The sequence below is a fragment of the Saimiri boliviensis genome, chromosome 21, assembly GCF_048565385.1.
Source record: "Saimiri boliviensis isolate mSaiBol1 chromosome 21, mSaiBol1.pri, whole genome shotgun sequence".
Lineage (NCBI taxonomy): Eukaryota > Metazoa > Chordata > Mammalia > Primates > Cebidae > Saimiri > Saimiri boliviensis.
In genome coordinates, this window is record NC_133469.1 from 14,347,522 (window position 1) to 14,368,689 (window position 21,168).

Below are 21,168 nucleotides of genomic sequence, written 5' to 3' on the forward strand. Positions count from 1 at the left end.
ATAGACAGATGGATATACTATTAAGACTTTTTGTTACAAATGACAGAAACCCAACTCAAGTAACTTAAGCTAAAAAGGAAGGAAACAAAGGACTTGATTGGCTTACATGCCTGAATAGTTAGGGTAGGTGTTCAGGAACAGCGGGATCAAGGGACTCAAGTGATATCATCAGGACTAGGTCCCTCTTTTCCCCTTTCTGAGCACTGCTTTCCTTTGTGCTGAATTTGTTATCGGGAGGGCTCTCCCTTCATGATGATAAGATTCCCCAGCAGCTCAAGGTGAACATTCAGCATTACCAGCAAAAAAAAAAAAAAAAAAAAAAAGAACTTCTTGTTCCCAACCACTCCATCAGAAGGCCCCAGATTTAGTCCCATTAATACTAGTAGCTAATGTTTACTGAGCACTTAAGCTGTGCTGAGCCCTTTACAGGATTCCATTTGCACAACAGCCTTATGAAATGCATGCTATTGTTACATCCCTTGTATAGACGAGGAAGCTAAGGCACGTAGAATTTAAATGATAGCCAAAAGTCACACATTCGGCACAGGGAGGCTTCAGGACCACACCCCCAGTATCACCTCCAGAGCCTGTGTCCCTTCCTGAATAAGACACAGAGGCCGGGAGGAGGGATCCTGATTGGAGACAGGTAGGGTGGGTCACACACAGGGCTCATGGCCTGAGAGTGGGAGAGGGGTGCCCCTGTGGAAATGAGAAGTGGGGACAGATAATGAGGGTGAAAACAGCCACGCCCCTGCAGAATAACCTGCTATTCTCCAAGACAGCCTTGGGGAGGTTATTTGAGATTTCCCTGGGTGGGGAGGGAGCACTGGAGTGATAGTCTCTCTCTCACCAGACCCCACGCCCTGCCACCTCCCCTGTGTTCTGAGGTGCCGCCCTGGGCAGGGCAGTCAGAGAGGCTCTCCCTGAGGGCCCAGCCCCAGGCAGACAACCCATCAGGACCCAGGCTGAGGGGCAAGGATGGGTAGACCGCCATCCAGGGTGGCAGCCAGGCTCAGAGCAGGCGGCCCCAGGTTTCAGAGGGGACTCAAGGCCAGCACTGGGAACTGAGTCAACACAGCAACAAACCCCAAGGGGCTTCCCTGCAGGGGGCTCAGCCAGGCGCCAAGGCCTGCACAAAGGTGGCAGGTGAGCCAGAGGTGGAGCACGTGGGAGCGAGCCTGGGAGTGGGAATGTGTGCGAGTGGCATATGCAGTGGGCAGGCATGCGGGCATGTGGACACACACATGCTCCAGACCACATTCAGGACCAATGCAGACATGGGTCTTCATGTGAGGTCTCGGAGGGTCCAGCTTTACACACCGAGGTGGGGCTGGGGAAGACGAAGGGGGCCCCCCACGCTGGGCTTGTGTGGAATGCAGGGGGAGGGGCTGGGGCTGGGGAGCCAGAGCATTTCACCCAGAAACCAGATCAGGGCCCTGCGAGAGGACAGGCAGGTCAGGACGACAGTGACAGCTGCCCGCCGGCCTAGAGTGGCCTCAGTGCCTCTTGTTTCACACCAGAATGACAGTCCACACCGTGCAATCCAGACTCAGGGCAGCCAATGGCGCAGCAGCCACACGTGGGAGAGCACGGCCCTTTGACCTCTTGGGGGATGCCGGGCTCCAGGCTCCAGGCTCCAGGCTCCAGGACCCTGTCATGAAAAGACCCTGCCTAGGGCCTGGGCAGGTCAAGGAGGAAACAGCTTCCCTGTAAGGGCTTAAGGCCCCTGCAGGATAACAGAGGCAGCAGCAATGGCGGCCACCTTGGGGGTGGGAGAGTTCTATTTACTAAGCCACAGCATCTCATTTCCTCCTTTCAACAAGCCTCAGCAATAAGCACTCCCATTACCCCCATCCGGGCAAGAAAGCCGAGGCCCTCTGGGGACACGCAGCCAGCAAGAGGCAGAGCTGGAATTAAATGCAGGGCTTAATGACCCAACATACCACTGTGCACTGTGCAAGGTGACAGCGGTGGGCAGTTTGTGTGGAGGGGGGACGGCAAGGGAGCATGGGAGTGTGGCGGGGGAGGTGGAATGACGGGACAGCCTCGCTGAACCTGGCAGTCACTCGCCAAGCCCTCTTCCTCCTGCCTCCCGTATCATGCTCCACTCTGCCGCCGTTTATCTCGCCCTTGGCCACCATCTACATCTGAGCTCCCTCACGGGCAGGATTGGATGTGACACAGGGGAGCCTGGCAGCCTGGGTCTCCCATTTGTAAAGAGTCTCCAGTTCAGACACAGACATCTGTTCCAATGCGACTGTTATCCAGTCAGTGTCTGGAACACGGCTTTGGCATCTTTCTATACTGCAACCTTCACCGTGTCAAGGGGGCTGGCTTCTCCCAGTTTCTGGGAGACACTGGGGGGACCGCCCTGGTGTCCAGGGACCCCTACAGTGGTCCCCAGCCTGTCTCCTGGCTTCCCCTCCCCCTCCCCAACCCACTCTCCACCCAGAGCCCAAGGCTCTTTCCAAAACGTAGATCAAATCACATTGTTCTGTTTAAAGCTGTCCAGCAACTGCCCAATCTATAGAATCAAATCCCAGAGCCAAACACAGAGTTCCTGCCTACGGGCATGACCCAGCCTCCATCCCAGCCCTTCTCCCCCAGTCTGGACCATTCTGCCTCCCTGTCCTCATCACCCGCCCTTTCCCTGGCTCAGTCCTCTTCATCCTCAGGAATCCACTCTGGGGCATCACCTCCACTGACATTAGAGCCCCCCACCGCCCGACTCCTGTAGGTGAAATTAAAAAAACATTATGTGACAATCGGATTCCCGTCCACCCCTCCCAAAGACCATGTGACACCTGAAATCAAGGCCTGTCTGCAGGGGTCCATCCTGCTGGATCCCAGGACCCGGCACCAAAAAAAATGCTGGGCTTCACCCATTCTGATGCAGATGTGGCCACAAAGGCCCAGCGTGGCTTGTGATTCGCTCAAGGCCACAGAGCGGTGCAGAGCAGAGCAGAATGGGGCTTGGCCCCAGGCCCCTGCTGTCCCACCCCTGCCATAGTGTCATCCATGGGGACCTGCTAGCTCAGTAAGGAATTCAGGCATGACAGGAAGCCCTCCCCACCCAGCACACCCCTCTGTGGCTGAGTATCACTGGATTCCAGTTCCTCAGTCTCCAGCCACCCACCAGCCTGACACGTGCATCAGCAGCCCCGTCTGGGTTTTCTCATCCGCTGAATGCAGCTCTGTCTCTTCATTGTCACGATCAGAGGAGGCTCGCTGTTTATCTCCATGCCTTTCTGTCTCAGAGACTGGGAGCAGGAAGGAGAAAGCTCAGGCCGGAGGAAGGGCCTCAAATCAATCTGTCCCTGAGTGGTTTTGATAAGAGCCAGGAGCAGCCCAGCTTCACTGAGTGATGAATGATCACTGGCTCCCTGGATGGGTTGATATCCCAGAGGTGGGAGACAGGGGACTCAGTGGGGAGCAGAAAAAGAGTCAGGAGCATCAGAACAAAGACTCCATGGAGAGGAAGGATGGGTGTGAGAGTCAGGATCGAGCCGCCCTCTGTCAATCATGTCCCTGGAGAATATGACTGTTCAGGGCTGCAGCTCTGGGGCTGCGTCTCCCTCCTTCTTGCCGGACACTTTGCATATACCATCTGCTATGGCCTGAAGGTTTGTGTTCCTCCAAAATTCACAGTCAAAACCCAACTCTCAAGGTGATGGTACTAGAAGGTAGGGCCTTTGAGAGGTGACTGGATCATGGAAGTTGAGCCCTCATGGATGGGATGAATGCCCTCATACAAGAGGCCTGAGGGAGGCTGCTAGCTCTCCGCCCTTCCACCATGTGAGGCTATAACAGCACGCCACCTATGAAGCAGAGAGCCCTCACCAGACACCCAGTCTTCCAGCACCTTGATCTTGGACTTCCCAGCCTCTAGAACTGTGAGCAATAAGTTTCTGTTGTTTATAAATTACCCAGCCTAAGGTATTTTGTTATACCAGTCCAAATGGACTAAGGTACCATGTCTTAATCCATACCGTAGCCAGCCACGGAAGAGATGTCTCTATGTTTTACAGGAAGGTTCAAAGAGGTTAGGCAACTTGCCCAAACCACACAGCCAATAAAAGTGAAAATTGCAAACATGTATTCCCTGACTTGACAAATAATTTCTGAGTGCTTTCTTGTGTCCGACACAGCTAAACACTTTAGAAGGCTGACCTCATCGAAGCAATCACTTCCCAAAGCATTCAGCCTCTTTCCCCCTCTGCTTCCCCAGTAAAGATTCCCCATCCTTAAGGTACCTGTGGCCACTGAGACACAATCAATCTAGGAAGATTCAATCTGGGTGAATCTGATGTTGGTTTACTTAGACCCAGAACACTGTTGACAAGAGGTGGTTCAGCAGGGCCAGGCGTGGTGGCTCAAGCCTGTAATCCCAGCACTTTGGGAGGCCAAGGCAGGTGGATCACGAGGTCAAGAGATCGAGACCCTCCTGGTCAACATGGTGAAACCCCGTCTCTACTAAAAATACAAAAAATCAGCTGGGCACGGTGGCACGTGCCTGTAATCCCAGCTACTCAGGAGGCTGAGGCAGGAGAATTGCCTGAACCCAGGAGGCGGAGGTTGCAGCGAGCCGAGATCGCGCCATTGCACTCCAGCCTGGGTAACAAGAGCGAAACTCCGTCTCAAAAAAAAAAAAAAAAAAAAAAAAAAAAAAAAAAAGAGGTGGTTCAGCAAATGGGACAGAGGCCTGGTGTTCTCAGCTCCCTTCTCTTCCTCCTGCATCAGTGCCAACGGAGGGGGAAGGCCTGAGCTCCCCGCTTGGACTCCAAACTGTGCCGCAAAAGCCCCCCCCCCAAATTTCCACTCTCAGTTGCCCTGCCCTGCCTCAGTTTCCTGTCTCTCTGTACCTCCTCAGAAAAGTCATTCGCAGGAAATGGTAGAAGACATGTCTTTCTGTGTCCTTTCTTTGGGACCTTGTGAGGGTCAAATCTGGGGGCTGAGGACACAATCCTCTAGTCCGTCGCTGGAGCCCACAGGCTCCTCACGGCCCCTGTCATACAGATGAGTAGATGCAGCTTAAGCATCTTTACTGAGACTCCTGAATCCATTTGTTTGACCCCACTTTTTGCCTGATAGGGGACAGAGCCAGAATTTAAACTGCGAGGAGCCTGGAGGAGTCAGCTTCCCCTGTATCCTCCCAGGACCCTGAGAGCACAGGCCCTTCTTACGGCTACCCCTCATTCATTAACGCTTCCTAGCTTTGTTCTCCCCCCTCTTTCTCAGAGGGCCCCAAACTCCTTCACGGCCCACAAAGCCCCTCGTGACTGGCCTGGTCCACATTTCCCCTTTCTCGCTGCTCCCCTGTATTCTCCTCTCACCTCCCCCATAGAGCCCCCACAACCCGACATTCATTCCCTGCATCCTGTGTTTCAACTACATAGAATGTGTCATGCCTCAAAACTGCCATTCCTCCCTCTCCTCTGGACCCTCACATAAGCTGCTCCTTCAGCTACATCACTGTTCCTCCCCGGCCTGGCTCGTTGCGACACCAGCCTCAGGCTTCAGCTTCCATGAGGCTCTGTCTGGAGAGGCTTGTTTGTTCCCACCCAACATCCAAGTGTAGTTGCTCACTTTTACTGACAATAACTCTTTATGGAGCACCTACTCAGTGCCAGGAGTGTTGGGCTCCATGATACATCAGCCAGCTCTTGGGAGCTTCAGTGCTGAGGGGCTCCTGCCCTGAGCTTCCTGACCCCCTGCGAACTCCACTTCATATCAATTGCTTATCTAACTATCTGTCTTCTCAAAGGGACCAAAACAGTTGTGAATCCTACATCTGGTAAGGATTTAGAATCCTGAATATATAAAGAACGCCTGTGCCTCAACAACAACAAAAACAACCTATATTAGAGTCCTCCAGAGAAACAGAACTAATTGACTCTGGGTATGTGTATGTGTGTGCATGCCCAAGTTGAGTATCCCTTATCCAAAATGCTTGGGAGCGGCAGTGCTTTGGATTTTTTTGGATTGTGAAGTATTTGCATTATACTTACCGAATCAGCATTCCAAATCCAAAAATTCAAAATTCAGACTAATGCAATGAGCACTGCCTTTGAGCATCACAATGACCCTCAAAAAGTTTGATTTCAGAGCATTTCAGATTTCGGATTTTCAGATCTGAGATTTCTCAAGTTGTAGAGAGGTGTGTGTGTGTGTGTGTGTGTGTACACATATGTATATAGTGCATAAAAAGATTTGTTGTGGCCAGGCACGGTGGCTCACGCCTGTAATCCCACCACTTTAGGAGGCTGAGGCAAGCGGATCACCTGAGGTTGGGGGTTTGAGACCAGCCTGACCAACATGGCGAAACCCCGTCTCTACTAAAAATACAAAATTAGCCGGGCATGGTGGTGCATGCTTGTAGTCCCAGCTACTTGAGAGGTTGGGGCAGGAGAATCACTTGAACCCAGGAGACAGAGGTCGCAGTGAATCAAGATCGCGCCATTGCACTCCAGCCTGGGCAACAAGAGCAAAATTCTGTCTCAGTAACAACAATAACAACAACAAAAGATTTGTTGTATGGAACTGGCTCACACAATTAGGGAGATGGACAAGCCCCAGCATCTGCAGGGTGAATCGGCAAGCTGGAGGCCCAGGAGAGCTGATGGCGTAGCTTCTGAGTCCAGAGGCAGGAAAAAAGCCAATATCCCAGGCTGAAGGCAGCCAGGTAAAAGAAATTTTCTTTTCCTTAGAGGAGAGTCAGCCTTTTTGTTTCATTCAGGGCTTCAACTAATTGGATGAGTCTCACCCACATTAGGGAGGGCAATCACTTTATTCAGCTAATTTAAAAATGAACTCATTCCAAAACACCCTCACAGGATCACCCGGGATAATATTTCATCAAACATCTGGGCACCCTGTGGGCCAATCAAATTGACACATAAAATTAACCATCACGCAACCCAATTAAAAAGTGGACAAAGGACTTGAAGAGCCATTTCTCCAAAGATGACATACAAATGGCCACCAGGCACATGAGAAGGTGCTCAACACCATTTGTAATTAAGGACATGTGGCAAAATCACAATGAGGTGCCTGTACACTCACTAGGATGGCTCTTGTCAAAAACAATGAAAGTAAGAAGTACTGGCAAGGATGCTGAGAAATTGGTACCCTCATGTATTGCTGGTGACAGCATAAAGTGGTGCAGTCACTGTGAAAAACAGTTTGGCCATTCCTTAAAAAGTTAGGAGGCCGGGCGCAGGGGCTTACACCTGTAATCCCAGCACTTTGGGAGGTCAAGGCAGGTGGATCACGAGGTCAGGAGATGGAGACTATCCTGGCTAACACGATGAAACCCATTTCTACTAAAAATACAAAAAATTAGCCGGGCACGGTGGCACACACCTGTAGTCCCAGCTACTCAGGAGGCTGAGGCAAGAGAATCGCTTGAACCCGGGAGGCGGAGGTTGCAATGAGTGGAGATTGTGCCACTGCATTCCAGCCTAAGCGACAGAGTAAGTCTCCGTCTCAAAAAAAAAAAAAAAAAAAAAAAAAATTAGGACACAAGTTTCTGGGACAGGAGTTTCTAAATGTCCCAGAAATTCCATTCCTGGGAATATACCCAAGAGAAATGAAAACACATCCATACAGAAACTTAGATTCAAATGTGTTTTGGTTTCTTTTTGGGAGGTTGAGGCAGGCGGATCACTTGAGGCCAGGAGTTTGAGACCAGCCTGGCCAACATGATGAAACCCATCTCTACTAAAAATACAAAAATTAGCCAATGTGGTGGCATATGCCTGTAGTCCCAGCTACTCAGGAGGCCGAGACAGGAGAATCACTTGAACCCAGGAGGCAGAGGTTGCAGTGAGTTGAAATTGTGCTATTGCACTCTAGCCTGGTCAACAGAGTGAGACTTTGTCTTCAAAAAATAAAATACATAAATAAATATATGAAATATCCAAAATAGGTTAGTCCTTAGAGAAGACACATTAGTGGTTTCCAGGAGATAGACAGGAGTGATTACTTAATGGCACAAGGCATGCTGGGGTGATGACAAGTTTTGAAGCTAGAAGTGGTGGTTATACAAGATTGTGAAAGCACTAAATGCCACAGACTTGCACACTTTAAAATGGTTAATTATGTATTATGTGAATTTTGCCACAATCATCATCGTCCTCGCCCATCTTCCCCATTTGGTTCATAGGTTTCCTGCGAGCTAGAATCCTTCACCATTGTAACCCCAGCACTGTGTACAGTTCCTGCCACAAAGGAGGTGCTTAATACAGCTTTGTTGAGTAAATAAACACAGAAAACAAAGCAAAAAAGAAAGCAAAGTACCCACATGTGGAGAAAATTAAGCCTTTCTATAATTAGGGGCAGGGAGTAGAATCTGAAGAGCAACTGGATTTATTTTGTGTGATTCTGCAAGCACGAAATCAGGACCAACTAGTGGGATTGAGAAGCCAACAGCTCTTGACTAAACCTAAGGAAGCCCTGTCTACCCTTGGAGCTGCAGAGCAGTAAGACCACCTGTTCAGCAAGGCAGTGAGCATCCCGTCAAGAGAGACATGCAAACGGAGATGAGGGAACTTGTTGAAAGAAGTCTTCAGGCATCAGCAGGAGACTTCACCTAGACAACATGTTCCTCCCAACTCGGAGGTGCTGTGATCTGAAATGACTTACAGGTCATTAAAGACCCATTTAGCCTCCTGCTGGCTCCTGGTTGCCTTGTTGAATCAATCATTCACCAGATATCTACTGAGCACAGGTGTCACCCGGATGCATCCAAAGACAGTGCCACTACCTAAAGAGGCAGAGAAGTTTCCAGGCCGTTCTTTTTATTTTCTGCTTCTTGACCTGACCCAGGGTTCAGAATACCAGTGGAGTGAAGGCTCTGATGTGCTGATGTCACTGGGTTCAGGAGATGAGTTTGCAGTTCATGTCCCTTCTGCGGGCTGCTCTGCTGGGGGGCTGTCTGTCCCTGCAGCGTGCCTGCCACCTCCTGGCTCTGATGCTGTCTCCTACTGCTGGCATCACCACCAGCTGCTGCTCCTGACACTGCTCCTCTGTCTGGACGTACCTTAGTGCCCACACCTGGCCCCAGCCTCCCTCAAGTTGAGGCAGCGGTGTACAGACAGGTAATTGCTGCAATGTAGGAAGGGTGGAGGTTGGGAAACATGAGGGGCATTCACAAACATACTATCGCGTGTCCTTTAGAATACCGAGGCTAAGCTCTAGTGACCTGGGGACGTGCGTATGCTGCAAAGTTTAATTTGTGTGTGTGTGTGTGTGTGTGTGTGTGTGTGTGTGTGTGTGTGTGATGGAGTTTTGCTCTTGTTGTCCAGGCTGAAGTGCAATGGTGCGATCTTGGCTCACCACAAGAACCTGGGAACTCTGCCTCCCAGGTTCAAGCGATTCTCCTACTTCAGCCTCCTGAGTAACTGGAATTACAGGTGCCCGCCACCATACCCAGTTAATTTTTGTTATTTTTAGTAGAGACAGGCTTTCTCCATGTTGGCCAGGCTGGTCTCGAACTCCCAACCTCAGGTGATCCGCCCACCTCAGCCTCCCAAAGTGCTGAGATTACAGGCATGAGCCACGACCCCCGGCTGAAGTTTAATTTTTTTATAGGTGACATGATATATGATTACCCACTGTTTATCATCGTTGCCTACTCACCACTAATTCTCACCTTTCTTTCCATCAGAACCCCATTTAGGGGCAGGGCACCAATGTGCCCTGTGGAAAGTACTCCCTGAGAAGGGGACATGGTTTTGGTCTATGGGTGTCCACAGACAGCCCTGGGTGGGGTACAGAAGCCTCTGCAGAAGGAGACCCAGAAGCCTCTGGCCTTGGCCATCCTCCTTCACCGTGTCTAGGATGCAACCTTGGTGCCCAGAGATGGTGCTGCCTTCCTACAACCACAGAAACTAAGACGTAGCTGATGATGGTAGCATTAGAAATGCAGGAGAAGCCTGGGTCCCTGATGGCTCCTTAAAGCCCTCCCGCTGGCCTGCAAGCTGCCAGCCTAAGGTGGCTCACGCCCATAATCCCAGCACTTTGGGAGGCCGAGGCGGGCAGATCACTTGAGTCCAGGAGTTTGAGACCAGCCTGGCCAACATGGTGAAACCCCATCTCTATGAAAAATACAATAATTAGCCAGTTGTGATAGTGCACATCAGTAATCCAGCTACTTGGGAGGCCGAGGCAGGAGAATCACTTGAACTCAGGAGGAGGAGGTTGCAGTGAACCGAGATCATGCCACTGCACCCCAGTCTGGGCGACAGAGTGAGACTCCATCTCCAAAAGCAGACAAAAGCAACAATGAAAAAGAGTGCCTGTGACAGAAGGAAAACAGGCCCCTGTTTGGTTAAGTTGCCACAGTCTGCACCTGAAGTCGACATAATTCTAATCAATGCCGTAGAAATCAAGTAAAACTTACAACATGTAGTACAGTGGGTTGAGCAGTGCCGCCCAAAAGATAGGTCTTCCCAAGCCTCAGACTGTGCCCTTATTTGGAATAAGGGTCATTGCAGATGTAATTAAGGTAAGGATCACGAGATGAGATCCTCCCGGATTAGGATGGACCCTAAATCCAATGACAGGTCTCCTTAAAAGAGACAGAAAACGAGAAGACAGGCAGAAGCCCAGAGAAGAAAGTCCAGTGGAGGCGGAGGCGGAGGCGGAGATGGGGTGATGCTCCCACAGCCAGGGACCAGCAGCCAGAAGACACAAGGAGAGATTCTTCCCAGGGCCTTCACAGGCAGTCTGCTGACACCTGGATCTCAGACTGCTGGCCTCCAGAACCATGGCAGAATAAATCTCTGTCCTTTTAAGTCACCTAATTTATAGTCACTTGTTACAACAGCCCTGAGAAACCAATACAGGCAGAAAAAGGTGCTGTACAGGGTGTGTTGGCGTGCACCTGCAGTCTCAGCTCCTCCAGAGACAAAGGAGGGAGGATCGCAGGAGCCCAGGAGTTCGGGTCCGGCCTGGGCAACATCAGGAGATCCTGTGTCTCTAAAAAAATAAAAAGTAAAAAGGTACCATAGAAGATGTGCCATCTAAGTTGGGAAATTGAAAGACAGATCATTCTCACGCTAAGAAAGAAAAGGGCCAGCCAGGCACGGTGGCTCACGCCTGTAATCCCAGCGCTTTGGGAGGCCAAGGGGGGCGGATCACTTGAGGTCGGGAGTTGGAGACCAGCCTGGCCAACATGAAGAAACACTGTCTCTACTAAAAATACAAAATTCGCTGGGTGTGGTGGCTCATGTCAGTAATCCCAGCCACTCGGGAGGCTGAGGCAGGAGAATCGCTTGAACTCAGGAGGCAGAGGTTGCAGTGAGCTGACATCGCACCACTGCACTCCAGCCTGGGCAACAAGAGCGAAATTCCAAACAAACGAAAGGAAGGAAGGAAGGAAGGAAGGAAGGAAGGAAGGGAGGGAGGGAGGGAGGGAGGGAGGAAGAGAGGGAGGGAGGGAGGGAGGGAGAGACGAAGGAAAGAAGGAAGGAAGGGACAGCAGCCAGCTCTCCGCAGCCCAGAGCAGAATGCTGCAGGGAAGCAGTCGCTGTGGGACCAGGCCTTTGAACACCATGCTATGGAAACAGAGCATGCTCTGATGCTCTGCGTATTCACCAGGGAGCCTGCGGGGCCACCTTGGCTGTGCTCCAGCAAGAAGCCTCCACCTTGCTCTTACCACCCCGGCTTCTCCAGGTCTCGAGCCACTTGTCACCCTCTCCTCCAGCGCTCACATCTGTTAACTCCCAAGAGGCCAGCAGAGAGCCATGGGATGGGCACAGTGCTTCAGAGTCAATTCTGGGATGCCAGCAAAGCTCACTGGGTGAGCCAGTGCCAGATGAGAAATTGCTGTGCTCTGGCAGTTTTGCAAAATTCAAAGCTTTTTGCTGGAGCAGAGGGTCCGTCCTTGGAAAATTTCTTGCATAATCACCCAAAATGTCACCTTGTCAGCAACACCAGAGAGATCGTATCTCCAATGAGTTGCGGCCAGCCCTTTCTCTGCTTTTGGAATGATCTTCAAGAATGTGAATTACAGCAGAAGCGAGGCCCAATTCTTCTGCCACCATAAACTGCTTCACTGGGCACTTACTGCCATCAAAAGGAAATTGCCTACACTTCATGGGTTTCTTGCAAAGAAAGCTTCCAGTCCTCGGTAGAGATGACAGTGCATTTATTTATTCATCCACTCACTTATGTATTTAACAACCATGTGCCCTAAAGTAGTAATAACAGGGACCATTCACTCAGTGTTTACTCTTCGGCTGGGCCAAGTGATTTCCCTGTAGAATCCCATCTAACCCTCTCAGCTCTTAGGGGTAGGTCTTATCATCAGCCCCACTTCACAGATAAGAAAACAGAGGCTCAGAGAAGGTCACGAGCTCTCCTGAGGTCACCCAGCCAGTAAGCCAGGGGGGTCAGATTTGGAGAGAGGATTTGAATTCTCGTCTCAGTCCTTCTTCTTATTAGCTATTTCGTGTCCACATGTCATTTGATGCATTTAGCTGAGCCTCAGTTTCCTCCTCTGGAAAATGGACGGAGCCCAGGTAAGAGCTATCAGACAGGTGAAGTCCAGCATTCAGGGAGTATTTTATACAATTCAGAACTCGCTCTCCAGCTCGGCATATTGCAAAACTGTGTTTTCCCAACAAAAATCAGTAGAATTTTCAAAATCTTTCCCAGCAAACGAGATGGGACTCCTGAGAGTGGGCCATAGACACGTGTTTTGCACAGATTTTAATCTCAGATCTGTTGACTTAAATGTCTATCCCCCATCCCTCTACTGGTGTTCACACCACTGATCACACCACTTGGGTGGGAGAAGTTGAAAGGGTCTGGGCTGCTTTGCATCTCATCAGCTTCCTCTTTGACAGCCAGAGTGGGATGTCTCCTGCAAAAACAATCACACCTGTTTACAGCTCCAAGAGGCTCAGGAGGCGGCCTGGAGGCCTGCCCCACTGGCCCAGTCAGTCGGGTAATCCTCTCCTCTCAGCCAGCCTGTGTTTACCCTGCGGTTCCATTGGAGAAAGCCCCCTGCCCCCCGACTTTGTATCCTGAACATCTATCGGTATTTTCACAACCTGTTACAAGGCTGCTGAATTCAACCTCCCAGATGCCACATTTGGGTGCTTGACAACTTGCACCAAGAATATTTAGAGGAGAGGACAAGGGAACCAACCTCTAAACGGAGCTGATCATGGTAACAGGGACAGTTGTTACCTTTGTCCAGCACTTCACAGTTTGCAAAGCATGACTTAGGCACTACGTGGTGTCGGTTTTGACCCTTGTGGTAACCTTTAAAGAAGAGGGAGATTACAGGTATTATTGTCCCAAGCCTGGCCATGTCAAGTGGCTTGCTGTCTGTCAAGTCACAGAGCAAGTGCTCACCAGGAAGCCCCCAGAGGGAAGGAAGAGCCAGGATAAGCCCTAGGGGAGCCACTTCAGGAGCAGGGAGCAGAGAAGCCTCCAAGGCATGGGAGAAACCCCAGTGGATGGGGAGGGGGCAGGAAGAAAAGCAGGAGAAGAGGTGTCTTCAAGAATGCCGGGAGGAAGAGAGGCCGTGCCACCTCTGCAGAGATGCTCCATTGGAGATAGTGTGGCCAATGGCTAAGAAGGTGGATTCATGGCTAGTGTGTTGCTAAACTTCCCTATGCCTCATCTGTAGAATGGGCATAATGATAGTCCCCACTTCATGTGGTTACCATGTGGCTTAAGTGCTTATTCCAGGCCTGGCATGTGGTAAGTGCAAAATGTCCCCTATCCTAAACCCTGGCATTGGACTTGACCACCCAGCCACGTGACATTTTTTGTTTTCTTTTGAGACAGTCTCACTCTGTCACCCAGGCAGAAGTGCAGTGGCGCAATCTCAGCTCATTGCAACCTCCGCCTCCTGGGTTCAAGCAATTCTCATGCCTCAGCCTCTCAAGTAGCTGGGACTACAGGCACGTGCCACCATGCCCAGCTGATTTTTATATTCTTAGTAGAGATGGGGTTTCACCATGTTGGTCAGGCTGGTCTCGAATTCCCAACCTCAAGTGATCCGCCCACCTCGGCCTTCCAAAATGCTGGATTTACAGACATGAGCCACCATGCCCAGCCATGAGTGACCTTTGACACAGGTTGGGGGTAAGATGGTTTGCAGCATATTATGGAATAAGCAGAGGTGAGGGAATGAAAGAGCACCAGGAGAATCCCTGGAGGGACCATACTTTGAAGGGTGAAACACGGAAACATGGGATGGTCTCCCATGGAGATCTGGGAAGGGCTCGAGCTTGTGTGGGCAGCAGGGGTGGCAGTGGGCAGCAGATGCGGAAGGCTCAGAGGGGATAAGAGTCAGAGCACCAGCCAGAGGGGATATCGGGAGCTGCAAATCCTTAATTAGATGGATCGGTGTGGGCAAAGCGGCACCTCCCCTCTCTGAGAGTCCAGAGGTAGATCAGGATGTGGGCTGCAGGGCTGGAGGTAGCGGGAAGAAGGGGCATCTGAGCTTCATCTTGATACCTGCCCAGAATAGAATTAGGCAGAGCTCCCTCCCTTAGTCACAGAGATAAGCATCTTTGGATTAAGACAATGTTTTCCAAATGTTTACTGTTTCTTAGAAGGCTTCCCAAATTTGACTCCTAGCTCTGCTACTGTGCGGCCTCTGACAAAAGCCACTTAATCTCTTTGTGCCTCAGTTTCCTCATTTGTAAAATAGGGATCTTGAGATCATGATGCTACCTGCCTGTCCAGATGGTTTTGAGGGTGAGATGACACAATCTAAGGAGAGAGCCTGGCCTGGGTAGTGATGGCAGGCTGTTATTATCGTTATTAATTTTTTTTTCTTTTTTTGAGATGACGTCTTGTTCTGTCACCCAGGCTGGAGTGCAGTGGTGCCATCTCGGCTCACTGCAGACTCCACCTCCCAGATTCAAGCGATTCTCCTGCCTCAGCATCCTGAGTAGCTGGGACTACACCACACAAGCTAATTTTTGTATTTTTAGTAGAGACGGGGTTTCATCATATTGGTCAGGCTGGTCTCAAACTCCTGACCTCAGCTGATCCACCTGCCTCAGCCTCCCAAAGTGCTGGGATTACAGGTGTGAGTCACTGCGCCTGTCTGGGCTGTTATTATTCTGTTATTAACTAGTATCATGAGGTGCTCAGTTTCAGAACCAGTGAGTTAAGACAATGATTCCTAGAGAGGCCCATACTAAAGTGCAGTCATTTTGATGCTTACTTACACAATTTCTACTATCGACCAGGCACCAGGATATGATGGCTGCCAAGGAGACATGGTCCCCGCTCAAAGGTTTGCAGCAGCAGGTAGAAGAGGCTTGTTCTGGCCAGTCATTTAATCCCCACTACAAAACCCCAGGACCAGGGATCTATTCATGTTCCCATTCCACATGGGAGGAAATAGGGACAGAGAGGTGTAGTCCGCTGCCCAAGGTCACACAGGGAGGAAGTGGTGGAGCTGGGATTTGAACCCCAGGGGTCTGTCTGCCTCTAGAGCCTGCAGTGGTGTGTCCCGCCAGCAACTACAAGTGGTGCTGACTGCCACTGGCATCCAGAGTGTGCAGGATGTGAAGGGCAAGTGATGCTTGAACTGAGAAAGGCATACAGGAGTTAACTAGATCAGTGGGGCGGGGGGGCGGGGGGGTGGGGGGTGGGGGGAGTGGGGCAGGGTTAAGGCCCTGAGGCAAAATGGGCAAGTCCAGTGTGAGGATGCAGAGAGCCAGCTGCCCGGAAGATAACACTGGCCAGGGAGGAGGCACTGCCTGCTCATCAGGCCTGACAGCTCCGTGGGGAAGGTGGACTGTACCCTAAGCACAGTGGGAAGCCTTTGGGGGACTTTCAGTGGAAGTGTGATGGGATTCAGGAACACCACTTTCTACAGCTGAATGGGCTCAGCCACACAAAAGACCGAGGGGCACTTTGAATACAGACACAGTGCCCCTCCAAAGTACATTAGATGGAAAAGCAAAATGCTGGAGTGTGGATGCTGGCTTCTATCTGCAGAGGGAAGAAGGAGAGACAGAATAAGAATGTGTATGCACCTTTGTGCTGGGATACATGTAAAATCTCTCGGAAAGGGTATACAAGCAACTGTCAGGGACGGGAGGGGGTATTCTCTGTAGATTTTTCTCTTTTAAAAGTTAAACCTTGGGGTGAGATTACCTAACCGAAATTAAGATTCTTTAAAAGGCGATGCTGGCCGCTGGGTGGAAAATGGAACACAGAAGGTCTACGGTGCATTCCAGAGCCTGATGCGGGAATGAGACTCGGCTGTTAGGTTTCCACGTGCAGCGGGAGATGAGGAATTAACTAAGATGGGGCCTGAGCGTGGGTGCAGCTGCCGGGAGAGGGCTGGTCTGGGACCCGCACGGTGTGCGCAGCTGCGTGGTGTTATACAGAGTAGGGGCAGGGGAAGGGAAAAAAAGGGTAGAGTGTCAGGGACCCCCTTAACTTTGCCTCTAGCAGAGTTTGACATAGCTTCAGCCCGAGGCACCCGGAATTCCTGGGCCCCTCCTCGACCACCACCACACAGGCTTTACGCGTGGAGTGTGGAAGGCGGGCACGAAGGACCGCAGCAGGTGCAAGAAAAAACCTCCAGCGGGGCTCAGGACCCCTGGGCTCCGGGTTGTAAATCAAAGCACCGCGTCTCAAAGGGAGGCGCCCAGGGGATGTCTCCGTCTCTCATTCTCAGGTGGTGAGCAAACGGACAGAGACGCACTAACGTGGAACGTTCTGGAAAAGCAGCTCTTGGCTTCTGTAGATGGGGTATCTCGGGCTGTTCAAGGGGGCCTCCGGGTGGCTCTGGAGGGATGATTTGCTCAACTTTAAATAAAGGCGGCAGCAAAGTAAACCAAAAGGCGGCCGCCCTCTTCTTGCAGCAGGCATTTTCCCGGCGGCGGCTGCCCCCTGCTGACAAAATCGGGATATCGCGGCCTCCGTGCCCCGCCGAGGCCACAGCTCAGGGCTCCACTTTGCATTCCGGGCGCACAGAAGGTGAGTCAATCTAATTTCCTCTGCCCTTTATTGAGATGGCCGCCGCATCAGCGGAGCCATAAACAACCAGGCCCACGTGAACAGTGGAAAAAAGAACAGCAAAGGTCATTACCAAGAGAAAGCAGTGCACCAGATGCGACAGTGCATTATAGGAAATTGTAAAACCAAACGGCACAGCCGCATTATAAATCTCCCTCCGCGGAGTCGTCGCCATCCCAGTGGCTGTTCATCAGAGCTGGTGCCCACTGAGTCTTACTACGTGTCAGGCGTGCTGAGGACCCTCTGCATGTGGTGACTCTTCTGAGCCTCAAAGCGCCTACAGGAGCAGGTGGGAGGAGACTGAGACAGGAAAGGTAGCAAGACAAGGATTAAGCCCAGCAAGACGGGGCCCAAGGTCTTGCAGATTTCAAGTGCAAAATTAATATCCTTTATCCAGTGGGTTCATACATCTAAATCAGTGCCTGTCACCCGAGAAAGATTTTGCCCGAGTGGACATTTGGCAATGTCCGGGGACATTTTTGGTGGTCACAGCAAGGGAGCGTGCTCTGGCTTCCAGTCTGTAGAAGACAGAGGTGCTGTCAAACATCCCATATTGCTCAGAACAGCCCCCATAACGAAGAACTCTTCATCCCCAAATGTCAATAGTGCCGAGGTAGGGAAACGCTTCTCTAAATACATAAAATTCCTACAGATCTCCTAGCTCTCTCTTTTTGGCATTGCCTCTGACACAAGGGCACTTGAGCAAACCTTCCTTAATGTATGAAAGGTATTCTTCTTGGCTGGTCCGAAGGTAGTGAGTTATCTAAATTGATTGTTCACAGTCAGTTACAGATCAAACTCCTTGTTCTACACTTTCCCCCTTCTCCTCACTACTGCACTTGACTAGTCTTTAAAAAAAAAAAGAAAAAAGGTATTCTTCTTGAGGATTCATGAAAAATAACTCTCAATTAGTTAATTTCCCCTAAAACCTCCTATTTACCCAATTGTTGGGTTGTATCCAACAGTTCTGCTGTTACACCGTATAAATGATGGGACTGTGATGGGGCCCGGGCAGAGGGAGAACCCCCTGACTGTCACGGCACAATGGCAAAGGGCCTTGGGCCCTGCAGTGGGCATGATCAGCCCCGGCACTGTGCATGGAATGTTGCTGCTGTCCCTGGCAGGGAGCCGCGGCTCATCCACATGCTGCTCATCAGGGATGTTGGGACATGTTCAACCCCAGGATGATTGAACAGTTCCTGGGAACAACCTCTCAGCAGCTGCCCTCCACTCCCCTCTTACCCAAAGCCCCGGTAATCAGCCCCAGCAGTCTAGTCCCTGGCATTGGGAAGCAGCACTGTTAACCCTTCCTCTTCCACAGAGCATATGGGTGTAACTAGGGGTGCAGGCTGGGGGTGGGAGAAGACCCAGGATCAGGTCACCCCCATCTGAATGGTCATGGCATGCCACCCAGCAATAAGCCCATTGCCTGCCCAAAAATTGGTATTCAAGAGTTGGTGCTTATTGAATGAATGAATGCATAACAAGAAGGGTAAACCCTATGAGTCATTCATTCATTCTTAGGAATATTTACCGAGTGCCTGGCCATGGAGGGACTGTCCTAGATACTAGGTGAACAAAAGAGGCCAAGTGTCGATTCTCATGAAGTTTACCTTCTAGTGGAGGGTAACAGATACCATACAAATAAACTAATAAATATGGAATACAGTTGGCCCTCTGTGTCCACGAGTTCCACATCTCTGGATTCAACCAACTGCACATTGAAAACGTTTGGGAAGGCCAGGCGAAGTGGCTCATGCCTGTAATCTGAGCACTTTGGAAGGCTGAGGCGGGCGGATCACGAGGTCAGGAATTCGAGATCAGCCTGGTCAATATGGTGAAACCCCCATCTCTACTTAAAAAAAAAAAAAAAAAAATACAAAAATTAGCCAGGTGTGGTGGCATGCACCTGTAGTCCCAGCTACTAGGAAGGCTGAGGCAGAAGAATCGCTTGAACCTGGAAGGCGGAGGTTGCAGTGAACCAAGATGCACCACTGACTCCAGCCTGGGTGAAAGCGAGACTCCGTCTCAAAAAAAAAAAAAAAAAAAAAAAAAAAAAATTAGTTCCGTCTCAAAAAAAAAAAAAAAAAAATTAGTTGGGCATGGCAGTGCATGCCTGTAATCCCAGCTACTCAGAGGCTGAGGCAGGAGAATCACTTGAACCCAGGAGGTGGAGGTTGCAGTGAGCCGAGATTGCACCATTGCACCTGGGCAACAAAAATGAAATTCTGTCTCAAAAAAGAAAAAAGAAAACCAGTTCTCAACATGAGCATCTGTCAGAATCACCAGGAGGGTTTATGGAAGCAGACTGTGGGCCCCAACCCTAGAGTTCAGCTGGTCGGGGGTGGGGCTTGGGAATATGCATTTCTTACCAATCCCCAGGTGATGCTAATGTGGCGGTCCAGGGATCAGAGCGTGGGGTATTTGTTCTTCCTGCACCAAAGTCCTCTACATTCAACATTGACAACATGCAATCATAGATCATCATCGCCTGATCATCTGCCACTCCACTGAGCTTGATGGTTCTGTCCACCTCTACATCCCAGTGCTTAGTAAGCACTCAACAGAATATTTGTTGAATGAATTCCTCAAACAAGGTTTCTACTCTGGGCCTTGCCATTCCATCATGTATTCCATCTCCTGCCCTCCCAGAGTTCTGACCCATCCACCCAGCATTCGCCTTCCTGTGTCCACCTCGCAAATTCCTACGACCCTCTCCTTCCCGACTTCCTCTCTACCCACCCGGGATTAGGAATGCTCCTGGAGGTGTAGGGAGTTCTGTATCCACCTATGGCACAGTGACTTGTCCACATGTTGCTCTTTTCTTTACCAAAGATCACAGATGGGCAGCCCCCAGGTTGAACCGCACTTGCCATAACACCAGGAATGAATCCCAAGGAAAGAACGTTCCAGACAACTTGCATTGTTTTACTCCAGATTCAGAGCCGAAACTGTCAGTCATTCATAGAGTGTGTGTGTGCATTCCCCGACACAAGGCTGGCGGCCACCCTGGGATGCAGCGTGGTGGAGAGGTGGAATGTTCTCGGTGTCTGGAGGGAATGTGGAGCCTTCGCACAGGCACCTTTACAGAGGGGTTGCTCTTCCTGTCAACATCAGCCGTCAGAAATCCCAGGGGCCCCGAGAGAGTGAGGACAAGGGGGTACGTTCGGCCAACCAATGACAGCGATGATAAACCAAATCCGTCCAGATAAGCTTCGTCTCTCTCATGCACCCCGCAGTCACTGGTGAACCTACTAACTCGCAGGTTTCTCTCCTTCCATCCCCCCAACCACCCCGCGAGGGGGGTTCTGGCCCATCCTGAGAGGCTGAGGGATGAGTTAACTTTCCCAGGCCAGAAAGACGGCAGTGATTTAGGTCTCTCACTCCCCAACCACGTGCAAGAGGCACCCCTAACCCGGAAAACAGTCGCGCAGACAGAGCCTCCCTGGGTGACGGGCGGCGGCGTGGTGAGCGATGCATCCGCCTTTTGCAAGGCAGTCAGTGGCCTAAGAGGAAAGTACGACGTGGAGTCCCCGAGTCTCAGCGCTCGGCCCCATCCAAGTCTATCCGTTCTCCCTTTATTCACAAACATCACTTGAAACAGCTTCAGATTTTAGATTTTAACGCTCATAACATCTTTGGGCTTTTAAAATGAGATTTCCCTGAGGGATGCGGGGCAGGAACCGAACTTCTCGACGCACTATGACAGCCGCGCTGGGCAGGACCCGGGAACCGAGGAAGCCACTAGAACCGCTGCGAACTCAAACGAAGTCAATACGACCTCAGCGGCGGCCTGGCCCCCTGCGCTGGCGTCACCCCAGAACGCCTGGAGCCCGACCTGCTAGAGTTCGCCCCTGGTAGGCGAACCCACTTCCAGAAGGACAGCGGGAGTGGCGAATCCCCATTCCTCCCGAAGACGGGTCAAGCCAGCCTCCGACCAGTCAGAAAGCTGCTCTTACCGCTTCTGTCGGCCTGACGTGAAGGCTTCTTCACCTTGGGACTCTACGGCGCCTGAGGGGCGGGATATAAAGCCGACTGACGTCACTTACAACCACTTGTCCAGCAGAACGAACTTGAAGAACAAATAACTCTACGAATTGTGTCTCAAGAAAAGGTTATTATCCCCGCCCCCTACTCCCATTGGATCTTTACATGCCCTCG

At 51.0% G+C, this 21,168-nt stretch overlaps 1 protein-coding gene across 2 annotated transcripts in view; it reads right to left on the reverse strand.

The window, feature by feature from the left end:
* The window catches only part of NCF4 (neutrophil cytosolic factor 4), a 162,767-nt gene that overhangs the window by 71,300 nt on the left and 70,299 nt on the right, over positions 1–21,168 (reverse strand). Inside the window, exon 1 of one of the 2 annotated variants that reach the window (XM_074391225.1) lies at positions 20,967–21,018. The exons of the other annotated variant lie outside the window; for it this stretch is intronic. The gene's annotated coding sequence lies outside the window, so the exon portion shown is untranslated. Of the gene's footprint in view, positions 1–20,966; positions 21,019–21,168 lie in introns of those variants that run through there. 2 annotated transcript variants of the gene reach the window in all.